A 19,995-nucleotide genomic window follows, 5' to 3' on the forward strand; every position below is an offset into this window, starting at 1 on the left:
CCACTGAGCGACCACTGCTGAAAAGCATGTGTGCTTTTTGGAGGGTTCATACTTTGTTTCATGCCAGCGCCGTAAATCCCTCCTGCAGTGTGTGCAAACCTGGTGAAAAACTACAGGAAACGTTTGACCTCTGTAATTGCAAACAAAGGCTACTGTACCAAATATTAACATTGACTTTCTCAGGTGTTCAAATACTTATTTGAAGCTGTATTATACAAATAAATAGTTAAAAAATCATACATTGTGATTTCTGGATTTATTTTTTAGATTATGTCTCTCATAGTGGACATGCACCTACGATGACAATTTCAGACCCCTACATGATTTCTAAGTGGGAGAACTTGCAAAATAGCAGGGTGTTCAAATACCTATTTTCCTCACTGTATATATATACAGAGGTGGCAAAAGTTCACACATCCTTTACTTAAGTAGAAGTACAGATACTCATGTTTTAAAATACTCGGGTAAAAGTTATAAAAAAATAAAAAAAACAACATATATACATATATATATATATATATATATATATATATATATATATATATATATATATATATATATATATATATATATATATATATATATATAAAATGTTATACTTTTACTCAAATAAAAATTAAAAGGAAGCACATTTACATTAACCGGAGTAATATTTTACCGAGTGTAGCTCTACTTTAACTCAAGTACATGCTTTGTGTACTTCATTCACCACTGACTATATTTTGCATTAACCATGAACCAGGTATTTGGAGCTGAGCTAACATTGCATGAGATGGTAAAAGGAACACAAGTACTACTTGATGGAGTTACATTTATTTTTCGAACTTGTAAAATATAACTGATTCATATGGATTAAAATATAAAAGTGAATCAGCCTGATTAGTAAGAGATTGTTTGGTGTGATGCTTGTAGTGTAATTAAACCAGTAATTTTGTGTTGTAATGCTTTTAAAAACTCAGACCTTGTGGTTAATTACATGAACAGAAAATTGATCCAAATGGAAGAAGGTGGTGAAGGTAAGAAACGTGCAGCTGCCAGCTTTCAAATAGGTGTCCAATGATTGATGAATAAATGTTTGATTGCAGAATATTGTACCCTAATTAAAGTAGCTGTTTAGTAGGATCATGATTTTGCATACCATTGCATGAATTACTGCCTGACACATTTTATTATATTTATGATTAAAAATTAAATGATTAATTAATTAATAAAAAACTAGTTGCTATGAATGCAGGTACCATCAGTTGTTTTCTTATAAAAGACTTGTTTGTTATTAAGTCAGTGTTGCTGATGTAAAGTATCCCTTCGTTTCCAAACACCAAGTAACTAAATTAGGATCCCATTATGAGTCATTCGCAAACTGTTAGACAATAAACTGTTGGTAACTTCAAATCGAACCTTCATCTGGGAGATCACAGGGTCACGTATGTGAATATTTGATCTGTTAACTAGCTGCATATGTCTGATTTATTGCATGACTCAGCCAGAGAAAAGCTGTTGCTATCACACATTGTTCACTTCATCAACTGAGTCAATGTAATGGTGAAGGAACAGATCAAACAGGCGAATTGATAGAAGGTTTGCAAAGAAATATCCTGCTCCCTTGTAAAAGTATTTTTTAGCCATTTTAATACATTTTATGTATTTTATGTTGTTTTAATACAACAATATTTTAAATAACCATGGTTAATTGTAAGGTTAAAAATACTGTATTTAAAATACACTGCCAATCACAGTGACAAGTTTGAACAAAGTTTTCAAATCAAATGCTAGCTTTATGAAATTTACTGGGCTAAAGGAAATGTGTGGCCAGAATGTCTATACTCTCTGTACATGATTGAAGTTAACAGTTTGAAAATGAGATCACATTATGTAGTACATTTTTATAAGGTCATATGATATTTGTAATGACATGTCTTAAGAGGATAGGATTTTCGCTTGAAATCTCTGAGAAATATCCTGCAGTTTTTTTCCTTCTTACACATGCCAAGAGAATAATAGTGTGGGGAGGGAAACACTCCAACTTGATCATGTTGTAAGAACATAGATCTGACAAAAGCATGCACACCCACTCACATTTAATGATTGATCAATGGCTAGATGTAACAGAGGGGAAGCACGGTGTTCCATTTTCCCAAGGCATTTATTTATCCCATACGTATTTCCTGGCCGGTAACTCTTAGTCAGATTCTTTTCCTGTCTCCAGATGTTCTGGCAATTGACTGCTATCCATTCTCCCAGTAACCAAGCACCCAGAGCTGTATCCACAAAACCGCACTGCAAACACATTCAGTCTTACACCACCTTGACAACTGAGATTTCTATTTCTATTTATTTATTTAGACACTAATTACTCCAAATTCTCAGTTTTATACCAGAGACGTTAACCAAAACAGCAGGATAGTTTATGAAATACACATTATTCTACACATGCAAAGACACACAGAGAGAGAGACATTACTTGAAATGGGAACTGGAGGAATTGCTGGTCACAAAGTGCAAACGTAACAGGGAATAAAATATTACATTATAAATCTAGTGTGCAACATGCGTCATAAATCAACAGATAATATAAGTAAAAAAAAAAAAAAAAACTGCTAAAAATATTTTTTTTTCATGCAATATGTAGAAGTCAGTATTCAGTACAGTAAATTAAGACTCTTAAGCATCCTGTGACTAATATAAATGGAAAAATGACAATTCCATAGTGCATTATGTAAGCCAATATTAGAGACAAAAGCCTTAAAGAATCTTGATGACCTGATTACTAAGTGTTTATTCATGAACATAAAAGGCATTATTTCTGTAACTGCTTTATTTTGGTTATTGTCACAGTGCATCCAGTTACTATTGCAGGAGAAACACACTGTAGACAGGATTGTATTTAGAGCAAGCACACGTACATTTACATCCAAAGAAAATATATACAGGGATGGGCAGTATTTATTTTATGATAGAATGGGATTTTGTAATTTGTATTTGATAGGGTTGATGAAAATGGCTTCATATATTGTTGCCAAGATACTTTAGTTTAGCATTTTTGTAGTTTAAAAATACAAAAAAATATTTCGTAAAAAGTTTTTCATGATGACATCATAAAAATGCGGCCTCTGATTGGTGCCTACTCAGTATTTTGCCCAGACTGGTTGAGATCAGAACAGAAAATGTATCCATATGGAAGAAGGTGGTGAAGGTAAGAAACGTGCAGCTACAAGCTTTCAAACAGGTGTTCAATGATTGATAAATAAATATTTGATTGCCGAACATTGTAACCTAATTGAAGTAGCTATTTAGTAGGATCATGAGTTTGCATACCATTGCATGAATGACTGCCTGACACATATTATATTTATGATTAACGGTAGGATCATGATTTTGCATTACATTATAATATAATACAACATAATATATTATTTGTGGTTAACAATTAAATTATTATTTAAATAGAAACTAGTTGCTATGAATGCAGGTGCCATCAGTTGTCTTCTTAGGAATGACAGACCCATTTCAAATCTCCCATTTATGTCTAAGATTTTAGTAAAGATTGTCGCTGCCCAGTTATGTAACCACTTGCAGGAGAACAACATCTTTGAAGAGTTTCAGTCAGGTTTTAGGCCCCATCATAGCACAGAAACTGCTCTAGTTAAAATCACTAATGACCTGTTTTTAGCTTCAGACCAAGGCTACATCTCCCTATTAGTTTTACTAGATCTTAGTGCTGCGTTCGACACTATAGATCATGATCTTCTCCTCGATCGCTTACAGAATTACATCGGTATTCAGGGACAGGCATTAAGCTGGTTTAAATCCTACCTGTCCAATCATTACCATTTTGTAGATTTAAATGGAGAGCTATCCAGGATAATGCTAGTAAATTATGGCGTGCCACAAGGGTCAGTTCTAGGACCCCTGCTTTTCACAATATACATGCTTCCGTTAGGAAATATTATTAGAAGGCATGGAATTAGCTTCCATTGTTATGCTGATGATACCCAGCTATATATTTCATCCAAACCAGGCGATACAGCTCAATTAGCTCGCATAACTGAGTGTGTTGAAGAAATAAGAGATTGGATGACCCATAACTTTCTGCTATTACATTCTGATAAAACTGAGATTTTGCTCATCGGCCCAAAAAATAGTACACAGAAGCTCCAGCATCTCAGCCTGCATTTAGACGGTTGTTCTGTAACTACTAGTTCAACGGTAAAAGACCTGGGAGTTATTTTAGACAGCAACTTATCTTTTAAAAATCACATCAATCAAGTTACAAAAACAGCCTTCTTTCACCTTAGAAATATTTCTAAGCTAAGAAATATGTTATCTATATCTGATGCAGAGAAGCTCGTCCATGCGTTTATGACCTCTAGAATAGACTACTGTAATGCATTACTAGGTGGATGTCCTGCATCATTAATAAACAAGCTTCAGTTAGTTCAGAATGCGGCAGCAAGAGTTCTTACTAGGTCAAGAAAATACGATCATATAACCCCAATCTTATCGTCCCTACATTGGCTTCCTGTTAAGTTTCGAATAGACTACAAACTACTGCTACTCACTTATAAAGCACTAAATGGTTTGGCTCCCATGTTTCTCTTCAGTCTTTTAACACGCTACAATCCGTCACGCTCCCTGAGATCTCAAAACTCTGGGCTTCTAGTAGTTTCTAGAATAGCAAAGTCCACTAAAGGCGGTAGAGCATTTTCACATTTAGCTCCTAAACTCTGGAATAGTCTTCCTGACAGTGTTCGGGGTTCAGATACACTCTCCCAGTTTAAGTGTAGATTAAAAACATATCTTTTTAGCAAAGCCTACACATAACACACATCACACACATCACATCACAACCTTGTGCTCCAGAACATCTGATCACATGCACATTATCAACTTGTGCTGTTAATATCATGAACAGCAGCTACGCTGATTCCTCTCCACTGCTTCTCTTTCTCTCCCCATCCCGAGGCATCCTGAGGTTTGGCCAGCTCCAGTCACGTCCCACCTGGATCCCATGGACCTATGGATGATCATCGAGAAGTAGATGCCGAGTGTTTAAAGGCCCTGGCATGGAGAAGCTGATGCTGGATCTATGATGATCACAAATGTTGAGCTTTTTATACCAAAGACTGTAGAAAGAACATTCACTTATAATCTTATACTCCAGTACTCATGTTAGTTCTCTCTCTCCAGTGTTCTGTATTGTTGAAAGATTTATGATCAAACTCTTGATGTCACCCATATGAGGATGGGTTCCCCTTTGAGTCTGGTTCCTCTCAAGGTTTCTTCCTCATATCATCTAAGGGAGTTTTTCCTTGCCACTGTCACCACGGCTTGCTCATCAGGGACAAACGCACACCATTCACCTTCACTGTTGTTTTCTGTAAAGCTGCTTTGAGACAATGTCTGTTGTGAAAAGCGCTATACAAATAAACTTGACTTGACTTGACTTGACTTGTTTGTCATTGAGTCAGTGTTGCTGATGTAATGTAGCGCTTTGTTACCAAACACCAAGTAATAAAATTAGGATACAATGAGTCATTCGCAAACTGTTAAACATTAAACTGTTGGTTACTTTAAAACTACATTACATCTGGGTGATCACAGGGTAAATGCAGAGATGACAAAAGTACACACATCCTTCACTCAAGTAGAACTACTGATACAGTTTTAACTACAGTTTTAAAATACTCTTATACAGGTTGAAGTTTTAAAGTGAAGAAGTTTGACATGTATTTAAGACATTACTACTACCTGTTTTACTGTCACTGATAACTGGAAATGACAACATATACAGTATATTCATACAAAATAATTTCAAATTGTGTTACCTAATGAACCAGGCTGAACATCCACCAGATAGAACACAAGCAGAGAAAAGATGATGATGATGATGATGATGATGATGATGATGATGATGATGATCAGGTGATCAGGAATGTCTTTGTTTTCTGTTGTGTTCAATATGGTGGTTGTTCAGCCTGGTTCATTAGGTAACAAAATTTTAAATTATTTTGTATGAATATACTCACCTGATCAGGTGATCAGGAATGTCTCTGTTCTCGGTCATGTTTACATCGCTGACTCCCTCTGTCTCATCAACGTTAACCCCAGACTTCTTGTTACCTTCTGCCTTGCTTCTTGTTGTTAGCTTCCTATGTATGGGGTGTGTGTTAACCAGGGAATGGTACACCACTGGTAGAATGAAAAAGACGGCAATGACAAAAAAAAGTAAAAAGTTGTCAGAAAAATAAATAGTGAAGTAAAGTACTAATACCGGTACTGTACTACTTTAGTACAGTAACAAAGTATTAGGATAATACTTTAAAAAAATTATAATAAAACATCAAACGTGTCAAACATGAGCTGTCCCTGTAGACTGATCAATGCTCTTAATCATAAAGGAGAATTATAGAAAAGGGTTTATACACTTTTTTTTTCTAGTTTATTTTCCTATACTATAAGTTCATGAGTGCAACTCGTGAATGAATTTCCACTGAGTGCTGTTTTGTATGGTCCAGATCCAAGATTCTGAAGATAACTCTTATCTGAACACTAAAGCTTAAATTCCACCCAACAGATCGCATAGTAGAGAATGGCATTATGTATTTTGAATGGCATTCACCTTTTATCTTTTGCTATAATGACGCAAACAGTCATAGATTTTGTGTTGGAGAATTAGAAAACAAAAAAACGTATCTCCATATAATGCCATTAGAACACCAAACCCACAATGATGCATAGAGGTGGGGATATTTTATACTGTATCAGCAGTGACTGGTCAAGTTTAAGGTTAAAAGATGTTTAAAAAAACAAACAAAAAAAAAACAACAGGAGACTTGAGACTGGGGCAGAGGCTCACCTATTCTAAAAACAAGTTGCCAAGATACTTCTCAAGCTACACTCAAGCTAAATGTGATTAGAAATGAATTAATGATGTTTTTAGCTGAAATATGCCCTGTGTGGAACAAGGTTTGTGGACACCTTACCATAAGATTCACATGTGCTTTTTTAACATCTCATTCCACATTTAGTCCCCATTTGCTGTCATAATGACTTCCAGTCTTCTGGTAAGATTTTCCACTAGTTTTTAAAGTGTGGTAATAGAACAATTTTGCTTATTCATCCACAGGGGTGTAAGTGAAGTCATGCACTTATGTAGGGTGAGAAGAACAGGACTGCAGTCAGTGTCAGTAATTTTAAACGTGTTCAGTAGGATTTTGGTCAGAGCTCTACAGCAGGCTACTCAAGATCTTCCACTCCAGCACATGTATCAAATCTTAGTGCACAAGGGTATTGTCATGCTGTAACAAGTTGGGGTCTCCTAGTTGAGATGAAAGTAAAATTTCATGCTACCACATCCAAAGACATTCTATACAATTCTGTGGTATGGGGAAAAAGTCAGGTGTTCCAAAACTTTTTAAAATGTCCATTTTACTGTTGCAATTATTTGTCAAGAAACATCGATGGGACAAAAATTGCAGTTTAATTATGTCATCACTCGTATTTAAAGCACTATTTCAGCTCAATAGAAGGTTTAGGCAAAGCTGTAATGACAACATTTGAAATAACCATCTACATCTTGACAGTTTGTAAATGTAGCAGAACCTAGAGATTTTACACATTCAAAAGTTAATCCATTATAAATAATAGATTTTCACACTGGTGATACACAGAGTTTTTTGCTCAGTAAGAATAAATATTTTTTAAAGTGTTTAGTTTTATTAGGTTTCAGCTGTCTGTTTCTCATTAAAACTACTGCGTGTGTGATTTTCTTGTTAAAATGGAAAGAAAATGTCAGGAGACAAATAAAATCCATTATAATATGTTTCTGTGCTGTTGTAAATCTCCTGTATTATCAAATCAACACTGTGTATGGGTGTTGGGTGTGGCAAAATTGCATGCTGGGATGCCAGTTCATATACATAAAACATTTTAGTCACCAAGGTATAAAACAGGTGTAAGTCAAGCTGCCATTCAGAAGAAAGATGAAATACACTGCAACCAAAAAATATATATATATTTTTTAAATAAACTTATATTAATAAACTATATTATACTATACTTTGTTAATTTTGCTTACTATGATGTGTCAGTGATGATGTTCGTGGTTCATTCATGATAATTAATGTGTTCAATAATTCAGTTCAGCACAGTGGTTGATATTATTGAAATATTTGTACTTTGATATTGAACTCAAGTAGTCATTTTTATAGTATTTTCATTTTGGGAAACTTTTACTACGTTTTTTTTACTAGATTTTAATGTGTAAAGATATTACACATTAAAATCTAGTAAAAAAAAAAGTAGTAAAAGTGACGGCCCATCACTGAACAACATATACTCTATGATATAAACAATCAGGACACCTGATTTTTTTTTTTTACCTATATGTGGTTCTTCCCCAAAATGTTACCACAAAACTCAAGATACATAATTGAAATGGATGTCTTTGGATTTTGACTTTTCCCTATTTGAACTAGGAGACTCAAACCTGCATAAAGCAAGCTTCATGATGATATGGTTTACATGGGTTGGGAAGATCTTGAGTGACCTGCTATAAAGTTCATACCACAATCCTACTGAACACCTTTGGGATGAATTGAATGCTGACTCCACCCCAGGCCTCCACACCTCACCTACATCAGTACCTGACTTCATTAACACACTTGTGGGTTAATGAGCACAAATTTAATCTAATGTAACATCTTCCCAGAAGAGTGGAGCTTATTATAACAGACAATTGGAGACTAAAGGTTTATTAAGATGTTCAAAAAGCACATACAAATCTTACGGTTATGTGTCTACAAATATCTTTCATATAGTGTAGTTAGTAATTTTACTTTTGATACTCAAGTACATTAGAAAAGCAAGGACTGTTTTTTTTTCTCAAGTAGAAAGTAGCGTCATATTAAAGCAGGGGATTTGTACTTTGTTAAGTACTACAATTGTTTACTTCCTCCACCAGTAGTTAAGTAACCTTATTCTAAATTTAAACCAGTAGCCCAAAGTCCCTTATTGTTTGATTTTATTAGTAGCCTTCTCCTAAACCTCGAATCCTGCTTCACATTTGTTCTCCATTTTATTTGCTACAACCTTGTCTGTTCATGGAATAAATTGTGTTGGATCCAAATGTCCTATTAATAAAGCATTGACAGGCTGTCTGGATTTGAAACACATACTTTACTGGGTTCGATGAGGATAAAGGGCAGCTGCTGCGCCAGTGAAAACACTGACTTCTTCTGTAACACTCAGCCAAAAAAGAAATCCTTGCCAGTTGTTTGTTTTTTAAGAATATTTGACACATATCTGCTTTCCTATTATTAAAAAAATCCAGTAGGCAACAAATTTAGGTTGCAGTTTAACTACAAGCAAGCATCGATAGAATTGTATTGGCACCAAACCACTAATTACTCTTCACATTCTGCTTCCTTTTAACTAAGAACTTTGAGCTGCAGCACATTTGTCTCACTTCAGCATTAATATTTAAGAGAAGTTTATTGTTAATGACTTGTGGCAGCTGGGGTAACAGAATGTTTTGCATGTCAACAGTTCATTACTACAAGTTGGATCACACATTATGAATGAATTATGCCTAACAGCATGATTGTGCTGATTGTGTACTGGGAATATATTGGCCAAGCTCAGCTTAATGACTTCACTGACGTTAATTACTTTGTAGCTCCAATGAGTAATTGTGCATTATGTATATCATGCTAAGTAATGACAGTTGCAAACGATAGCTTCTGTTTGTTCGATTCAATTAAATTAAATTTGTTTTAGTTTGTATAGCGCTTTTAACAATGAACATTGTCTCAAAGCAGCTTTACACAGATAATGTGGTGATAGAAATTAATAAGATGTTCTTTATAAGTGTAAGTTTTTCCCTGATAAGCAAGCCGCTGGTGACAGGAAAAACGTGGCATGGAAAAACTCCCCGAGATGGCATAACCTTGAGAGGAACCAGACTCAAGAGGGAACCCATCCTCATCTGGGTTGCACCGAATGTCCATTTATTACAAATATACGATGCTGCGAGGTGCAATGATGGTGATCATAAGCAAACTGTAGTCCTGAGTCAATGTAGCAGACTGCTGACATTAACTACTGTCCAAATCCATCCTCAAAGCTCCCGTTTTTACCCACCCATGGTGTTGATGAGAAACTGTGCCCAGCTGCACAGAGTGACCTCCAATCGAAGAGAACACTATCCAGAGGCAGGCCTGGACGAAGTGGGAAGATCCGCGGAGAAAAGAGGGGCAGGAATAGTGGTCACTGGAACCTCAGGAGCATGTTCAACTCAACAGAGAGAGAGGAGAGAGAGAGAGAGAGAGAGAGAGAGAGAGAGAGAGAGAGAGAGAGAGAGAGAGAGAGAGAGAGAGAGAGAGAGAGAGAGAGAAGGATATGGATTATTACTGTGTGTCCTTATTGTTGTATGATAGTTAAGGACACTGTGTAGTTTGGGACTCTGGCAAGACTTGCTATGGCAGCATAACTAAAAGGGAGAACCAGAAGGTAACACAGACATGAGGATTAAGAGACGACCCACCACATCACCATCAACAAACCTGAGTGAACGTGTGAGAGTGAGGTGAGGGGACGACAGCATACAAATATCCCAGTTCACCAAACACTCTATATCCATGTTCCCTCCAGATCTGCTTCTTTACCTAAGAAAAAAATCTACTGATAAAAGACTTGACTAAATAAATATGTTTTCAGACTTCACTTAAACACTAAAACTGTGTCTGAGTCCTGAACACTGATTGGAAGGTTGTTCTGTGGGGCTTTATAAAAGAAAGATCTGCCCCTGATGTAGTTTTCATTATTTGAGGTACCAACAAATAGCCTGCACCTTTTGATCTAAGTAGGCGTGGAGGATCATATTGGTACAGAAGTTCATTCAGATACTGCGGCGCGAGACCGTTAAGTGCTTTATACGCCAGTAGTAGTATTTTATAATCATGCGAGACTTGATTGGGAGCAGTGTAGACTGATTAAAACAGGGGTGATGTGGTCATATTTTCTAGATCTAGTAAGGACTCTTGCTGCTGCATTCTGAACTAACTAAAGCTTATTTATGCACTTTATTGAACACCAGACAGTAAAGCGTTACAGTAGTCTAATCTAGATGTAACAAAAGCATGAACTAGTTTTTCTGCATCCTGTAACAACATCATATTCTATAACCTTGACCTTAGAGCCAATTCTGGCTCCTCTGTCCTTTGGTCTAGCTGTGCCCATCCACACTAGGCTGGCACTGGTCAGTCTGGTGTGATTGGACTCTCGTTCCCAAATCGTTGTTGATGCAGCACAAGTTCCTGAAAGGGAATGCCTCTAGGTTGCGTATGTACAGTAGCTTGCCGTGCATTTGGTAACTGGGTCTTCAGTGGGGACTTACCCTTAATCCACCTATTAATACTACCACTATCACATTGTAATTATAGAAACCATCAATACTATACAAAAACGAGATATAACAACGCTATTTGTCTCTTTGTACTATTACTATACTATTACTATTACTATAATTACAAAGAGAGAGGCATTTCACATATGGAGGCTGAATGCCATTTTACTAAAGCAAGAAACCCAGTTAAGACTCCAAACCTCTACACTACAATCGCAACTGTGCCACATACATCATCTAGAACAGTTCAGAATCAATATTTGTCTAATAACATGACAAAAACATAAAAAATGTTAAATAAAATACAACCTACTCACCAGAGATGCATACTCAATATTTGCACTGCTCCTCAGAGGCTGCAAGCCAGTAGTACCGCTCGTATTCACTGATCTGGAAGTGGTGAGTACAGGAATGGTGCAATTTTTCCAACACTGTATTATTATATGCATGACAAAAAGCAACTGCACTGAAATCCAAATACAATTCAGCACTTATGTAATGTAATGATCCTTACAGAATGTTTACAATGAAATAACAATGATCAGAATGAGACATGCTTCTCTTAAATTCCAGCATTCCAACTTGAAAAAAACCCTGCACTTGGTGATAGATGGATGTTAAAAAGAAGTTCTTGGTCCAAATACAGGAAAAGCTAGGCTATTCTTTATGCTGTAATTATTTTTTTTTTACTCACAAAGAACACGACAAAATATATTCTAATTTGATTTAGTTCATTCTCTGATGGATTGTTAAAAGAGCCTTTACATCCATCCTTGCATTTTTTTCTGTAGTATGCAGTCGTATATTTTAGAAGGTTTAATTAATATTTTACTGAGACTCAAATACAGTATTATGTTTTGATGTATGTGTGAGGTAAAATGTATAATAAAGGATTTATTTTTTTAATTCACCTTACTCCGTGTGCATCACTCCTTGAGTTTGTCTCTCTTGCAGCAGATGCAATCAGCCATAATTTGCAGAAACCACAAGGTGGTTTGGTTTTTTGCTTTTTTCAAACAAGTTTACCATCGGAAATTAATGTTTTAATTTTTCCAGTGGTTTCACACGTCAACACTTCATATCTATATGACCAGATATTTACGTGTTACAGGCTAACCCAATGAGGTCACCTTTATTGGTACTTGGCAAAGAAGTGAACACAGGAATTTCTGTATCTGATAGAAACTACCCTGGCTGTCCAGAAGGTAAGGAGGTAGGATTTAACACTTAAAGTCTTAAGCTTATTTACCTTAAAGCATATAATTCAATAACAAATATAAATCATCAGTCAACCTAATAAGAAAGACATCTGGAATGTTTTGTGGACAAAGTGAGAGAGGCCCGATTGAGATGGTTTGGACATGTGCAGAGGAGGGACATGGGGTATATTGTTTGGAGAATGCTGAGGATTAAGCCACCAGGAAGGAGGAAAAGAGAAAGGACAAGGAAGAGGTTTATGGATGTGATGAGGGAAGTCATGCAGGTAGTTGGTTTGAAAGAGGCAGATGAAGAGGACAGGGGGGTATGGAGACAGATGATCTGCTATGGGTGTGGCTCCTAATTGGAGAAGAACCTAATAAGTGGTTAAATATGTTAAATACTGCCCACTGAGATGAAACAGATAGTAAAGAAAATACAGAGACAAATTTGAATACATTGTGGGATATCATATGGAGTGGATTTAACATTGATTAGACATAAGCTTTTTCTTTTTGATTAAACAGTTGGGAGATTTATTTTCCCAGTGTATCATGTTGTATGAATTTTCTTTATTATAAACTGCTTTGAATAATTTTGGCTTTAAAAAAAATTGGAATATATTTCATACATTATATAAAATTATTTATTTTAACTAAAACTGACAGCTTTTGATGAACTTGTATAGTGCTAACAGGGATAGAGCAGATCCTCCTTTGTATGCCAAAACAAACATGGTGGATTCTGCTGGAATTTTTGGCCCATGAGCGGGCAGAGGAGGCATGTCAACACAGAAGCTAGTTCTCGGCCATACTAGGTTTGGACAGTTTACATCAGTGGTGGTCCGTAGTTTTTTTCTTTTACTTTTTCACAGTAACATTATTATAGTATTTCTTCCATATCTTTACTACATTTTAATGTGTCATATCTTACTTTTGCACCAATACATTCCAGAAAAACATGCCGTTCCTGCCTACATTGATATGAATACATAATGTTAGGTGAGTCTGCCATGAGATGACAAGTGTAACCCCACAGTTCTTGTGAGTGTTTGTATGGAGTAAGGATACACTCCCTATGTGTCTGTTACAATAGAAACCTCTCTCTTTAAAAAGGTGTTCCATTCTCCTGCATCTCAGTTCCATTCTCCTGCATCACTGAATTTAACTTTTGTACTTTTACTCATGTAGAAACGGTGCACTTTGTCAATCATTGGGTTATATGCCTGTAAAAAAAAGCAACTGCATTAAATCCAAATCCAATTCTAATTAACCTTACAGAATGTTTATATTGGAATAACCATGATCAGAATGAGAGATGCTTCTTTTAACTGCCAAAATTCCAACTTTGAAGAAAAAACCCTGTGCTTGTTGATGGATTGATGTTAAAGAAAGGTGTTGGGCTAATAAATAAAGGAAGCAAAGTTCATAATAAAGTCACAATGAACACCAATAAATATGTTCTAATTTCATTGAGTTCATTCTCTTTTAGATGGATTGTCTGTATTAAGGAGCCGATAAATCGATAATAATATTACTGCTAAAATTTTTGAATAAAAACAATGGGAGTTATGTATCAGTGACAGAGACTTTGTGTAATTACCGGCTTTATTGATGGAGTAACTTCTGTAGTAACCATTTAAACAGGACTGTTGGAAGAAGTGAAATGCAGTACCAGTAAACAGATGAGAGGAGTGATACTTAAACAGTTAAACATCCCACTGCAATTATACTAAATCAGAAGCCTTGGAATGCTGCTCATCCATTCAAAGCAGAGGACTGGGACAAACTGTAGAATTTGACATAAATCACAGCATATAATAATGTTAGTAAAAAACATTATATTGTAATCACCTTCACAAAATGTATATAGTTTTATATAGAACTGCATTCAGTTTAAAGCAGAATTTGGAAAACATTTAGATGCAAAACTGTTAGAGGACAAATTGAAAACACCCAAATGTAGATGGTTACATTAGAAAAAATATATATCTTTATAATGCACAAGCATCACTTTTTAAGAAATAAACACACACTATATTTATTTGTGTCATGTACTGTAGTATATATCATACCCTTTAAAAATCCATAACACCAAAAACAATATGAGAATCCAATAGATTTTTCATTATGTACCAGCCAAAATGTTGGCAAGCATTTATGAGCGTTAGATCACATCTGAACGCATAGACATCCTATCTAATTCCCTGACAAATTAACCATTGTGAACCTTTGACTTCATTCTAATGGAGAATAGAGTCTGTTCTGTTTCATTCCTCTTAACTGCTGGCCAAGTGAGAATGACCTGGAGAACATGTTAAGTCACTTGTTTGACAAATTATTCTCTGAAGACATAAAAATATGAAGCCTTGTTTTTTTTCGGCTGTGTCTGTTGCCACATATTTGCTCCAGAGGCCTGGCTAAAACCCACAAAATAAATGCAGTGTAAGACTGCAGATTCACGATTTGGCTTAGAATCCATGTGCTGATGGTTTTAATAAACTTAATAAACCTCCTAATAGGAGCAGCCGAAAGAAGAAAAATAAGATATTAATAAGTATATAATAATGTAAATAAGTATAAATACATATACGGTTGTATATATTACATTTGTTTGCCCCCCAATAATTATCATCTGGGTGATACAGGATATCTATTCATTATAGTTTATCATTGTTAAGGTGTGCAATGTTTAATTAATTTAAATGAAACCTGTGGTCCTGAGCCATTGTAATAGATTGTCGACATAAACTTTTAACAATGGACAGCTTTACCGAAATTCATAGATTCCAGATGGAATTTTTTAATTAAGCAATCTATCCCTATAAATGTATCCCTGAGTGAGCCAGAGCTTCCTGACATGAAATGAAGAAGAATCCTTGATGTATAATTTCTTTTTATAACTGCCCATACAGATATTTGACATATGGCAATATGCAAAACATATTGCATATACTTTATGTTCGTGTTTGCATTTCACAAATATAGAAATATGTTAGATACTTGTACAACCCCGATTCCAAAAAAGTTGGGACACTGAACAAATTGTGAATAAAAACAGAAATGCAATGATGTGAAAGTTTAAAATTTCAATATTTTATTCAGAATACAACATAGATGATATTTCAAATGTTTAAACTATGAAAATGTATAATTTTAAGGGAAAAATAAGTTGATTTTAAATGTCATGGCATCAACACATCTCAAAAAAGTTGGGACAAGGCCATGTTTACCACTGTGTGGCATCCCGTCTTCTTTTTATAACAGTCTGCAAACATCTGGGGACTGAGGAGACAAGTTGCTCAAGTTTAGGAATAGGAATGTTGTCCCATTCTTGTTTAATACAGGCTTCTAGTTGCTCAACTCTCTTAGGTCTTCTTTGTTGCATCTTCCTCTTTATGATGCGCCAAATGTTTTCTATTGGTGAAAGATCTGGACTGCAGGCTGGCCATTTCAGTACCCGGATCCTTCTTCTACGCAACCATGATGTTGTATTTGATGCAGTATGTGGTCTGGCATTGTCATGTTGAAAATGCAAGGTCTTCCCTGAAAAAGACGACGTCTGGATGGGAGCATATGTTGTTCTAGAACTTGGACATACCTTTAAACATTAATGGTGCCGTTCCAGATGTGTAAGCTGCCCATGCTACATGCACTCATGCAACCCCATACCATCAGAGATGCAGGCTTCTAAACTGAGCGCTGATTATACCTTTGGTTGTCCTTATCCTCTTTAGTCCGGATGACATGGCGTCCCAGTTTTCCAAAAAGAACTTCAAATTTTGATTCGTCTGACCACAGAACCGTTTTCCACTTTGCCACAGTCCATTTTAAATGAGCCTTGGCCCAGAGAAAACTTCTGGATCATGTTTAGATATGGCTTCTTTTTTGAGCTATAGAGTTTTAGCCGGCAATGGTGAATGGCACGGTGGATTGTGTTCACCGACGATGTTTTTTGGAAGTATTCCTGAGCCCATGTTGTGATTTCCATTACAGTAGCATTCCTGTATGTGATGCAGTGCCGTCTAAGGGCCCGAAGATCACTGGCACCCAGTATGGTTTTTAGGCCTTGACCCTTATGCACAGAGATTCTCTGAATCTTTGGATGATATTATGCACTCGATCAAATACAAATACATTTATAACCTCTTAAATGACTCTTTAGGAGTGTTGAATCAATGTTGGATAGTCCCATTAGCAAATTCTTCATTAACATCTGGGTGACACTAGTTTCACATTGTAACTAATTCCATAACTCAACATCAAGTATCTCATATATTATGTTGTACTTTAATGTATCATGAATGGTGTTACACAATATATTGAAGTATATGTATCATATGTATGTTTAGAAACATTTGATAGTAGTTTAAAAAAAAAAAAAAAGTTTGTACATATACATGTATGTCTCAAGCAACTAATAGAACTACAAATATATATTTGTTACCAGATGCATAGTGGCAGGATTCCCATTCAATAAAAAAAAGATTTTCCACACCCACTTCTTGATCTCTTATCTACAACTTCAAGTCAAGTCAAGTCAAGTTTATTTGTATAGCGCTTTTCACAACAGACATTGTCTCAAAGCAGCTTTACAGAAAACAACAGTGAAGGTGAATGGTGTGCGTTTGTCCCTGATGAGCAGCCGTGGCAACAGTGGCAAGGAAAAACTCCCTTAGATGATATGAGGAAGAAACCTTGAGAGGAACCAGACTCAAAGGGGAACCCATCCTCATATGGGTGACATCAAGAGTTTGGTCATAAATCTTTCAACAATACAGAACAATTTGTGATCATCATAGATCCAGCATCAGCTTCTCCATGCCAGGGCCTTTAAGCACTCGGCATCTACTTTTCCATGATCATCCATAGGTCCATAATCTTCACGAGGTGGGACGTGACTGGAGCTGGCCAAACCTCAGGATGCCTCGGGATGGGGAGAGAAAGAGAAGCAGTGGAGAGGAATTAGCGTAGCTGCTGTTCATGATATTAACAGCACAAGTTGATAATGTGCATGTAATCATATATTCTGGAGCACAAGGTTGTGATGTGATGTGTGTGATGTGTGTTATGTGTAGGCTTTGCTAAAAAGATATGTTTTTAATCTACACTTAAACTGGGAGAGTGTATCTGAACCCCGAACACTGTCAGGAAGACTATTCCAGAGTTTAGGAGCTAAATGTGAAAATGCTCTACCGCCTTTAGTGGACTTTGCTATTCTAGGAACTACTAGAAGCCCAGAGTTTTGAGATCTCAGGGAGCGTGACGGATTGTAGCGTGTTAAAAGACTGGATAGATACATGGGAGCCAAACCATTTAGTGCTTTATAAGTGAGTAGCAGTAGTTTGTAGTCTATTCGAAACTTAATAGGAAGCCAATGTAGGGACGATAAGATTGGGGTTATATGATCGTATTTTCTTGACCTAGTAAGAACTCTTGCTGCGGCATTCTGAACTAACTGAAGCTTGTTTATTAATGATGCAGGACATCCACCTAGTAATGCATTACAGTAGTCTATTCTAGAGGTCATAAACGCATGGACGAGCTTCTCTGCATCAGATATAGATAACATATTTCTTAGCTTAGAAATATTTCTAAGGTGAAAGAAGACTGTTTTTGTAACTTGATTGATGTGATTTTTGAAAGATAAGTTGCTGTCTAAAATAACTCCCAGGTCTTTTACCGTTGAACTAGTAGTTACAGAACAACCGTCTAAATGCAGGCTGAGATGCTGGAGCTTCTGTGTACTATTTTTTGGGCCGATGAAGCAAAATCTCCGTTTTATCAGAATTTAATAGCAGAAAGTTATGGGTCATCCAATCTCTTATTTCTTCAACACACTCAGTTATGCGAGCTAATTGAGCTGTATCGCCTGGTTTGGATGAAATATATAGCTGGGTATCATCAGCATAACAATGGAAGCTAATTCCATGCCTTCTAATAATATTTCCTAATGGAAGCATGTATATTGTAAAAAGCAGGGGTCCCAGAACTGACCCTTGTGGCACGCCATAATTTACTAGCATTATCCTGGATAGCTCTCCATTTAAATCTACGAAATGGTAATGATTGGACAGGTAGGATTTAAACCAGCTTAATGCCTGTCCCTGAATACCGATGTAATTCTGTAAGCGATCGAGGAGAAGATCATGATCTATAGTGTCGAACGCAGCACTAAGATCTAGTAAAACTAATAGGGAGACTTCAAAAATAAAACACAGATAACATGCACACTAAACATATACAGACAGTTAGACACAAGTTTCCGGCTCCAAGACTGAAGAATGTTGCTAACTTTCCCCAGGATATATATCTCTAATTGAACTCACTAATAGCATTAGTGTTTCTGGATAAGGAAATAAATTATTAACTGGCTTTATTTGAAGACTTACAGAAAACACACTTGCTAGATTATAGGAAAATGGATTATTAGATATTATATTCTTACAAATCATACGAATGTTAACAAAGATTAAGTATGCTCAGAAGGTTGTGAGAAACTGGGAGGAAATAAACATAAAAATGAGACAATTTGCTTTTAAAATGTGTGTGTGTGTGTGTGTGTGTGTGTGTGTGTGTGTGTGTGTGTGTGTGTGTGTGTGTGTGTGTGTGTGTGTGTGTGTGTGTGTGTTTGTGCTCATAGCATTAGGGTGTGCACCCATGTATATGAATAGGTTGGAAACAGAGGTCAACCCCATCAAACTTCTCCACCAGAAGTCCTGTGCACACAATTGAAGGAAAGAACTGTCTGTTGATCTGGAAAAAGAACACAAATATTACACTGTTCTCAAATGGAAATAACATCTGAAAACATTATTTGAAATGTACAAGTAGCTGGGGAAACCCAGTCAGTCCGGGAGGAACACCGTGACATGAACGTTCCTTTCCCACCAAGGGCCTCATTAACCTCCAAAACACTCCCCTGGTTCACCATCCCACACCTTCCCCTGGAATGATGTGTACAGAACTACACACGTGCTTGCATAGTATGATTCATACTCTTATTGTTGCCTTTTTTTTCCCATCCCTATGATTTCCAGTCCTTGACTTTTTAATTATAAATGCTATGTGGGTTAGTGAGGGATGCAGTGGGTTGGTGGATAGCATGTTGCCTTCACACCTCCAGGAGTGGGTGTTTGAATACTATCTTTGCTCTAGATGTGTGAGTTTGCATTGGGTTTAACCCTTCCCATGTGAATATATCATCAGCTATAAGAGGTGATTTCCAATTGAAGAGCCACCTTTCAGAGGTAAGGGGATCAGAATGAATCAGCCAGGTCCAGAAAGAATAAAGTGACAGGAGCACTGGTACCCCAGGAGCATGTTTACCTCGACAGAAAGGGAGAGAGAAAAAGAGAGAAACATGGATTATTGGGTTTTCTCTTTTGGGGTTTC

At 36.3% G+C, this 19,995-nt stretch overlaps 1 long non-coding RNA gene across 1 annotated transcript; it reads right to left on the reverse strand.

The window, feature by feature from the left end:
- Positions 1-15,674: 15,674 nt before the first annotated feature.
- On the reverse strand, positions 15,675-16,721 carry LOC310715834. The gene is made up of 2 exons (XR_014530408.1): positions 16,548-16,721; positions 15,675-16,456 (listed from the first exon to the last, which is right to left on the reverse strand). It is a non-coding gene; the product is annotated as an uncharacterized lncRNA (long non-coding RNA).
- Between the last annotated feature and the right edge of the window lie 3,274 nt (positions 16,722-19,995).

Source organism: Silurus aristotelis, assembly GCF_946808225.1.
Source record: "Silurus aristotelis genome assembly, chromosome: 20".
Lineage (NCBI taxonomy): Eukaryota > Metazoa > Chordata > Actinopteri > Siluriformes > Siluridae > Silurus > Silurus aristotelis.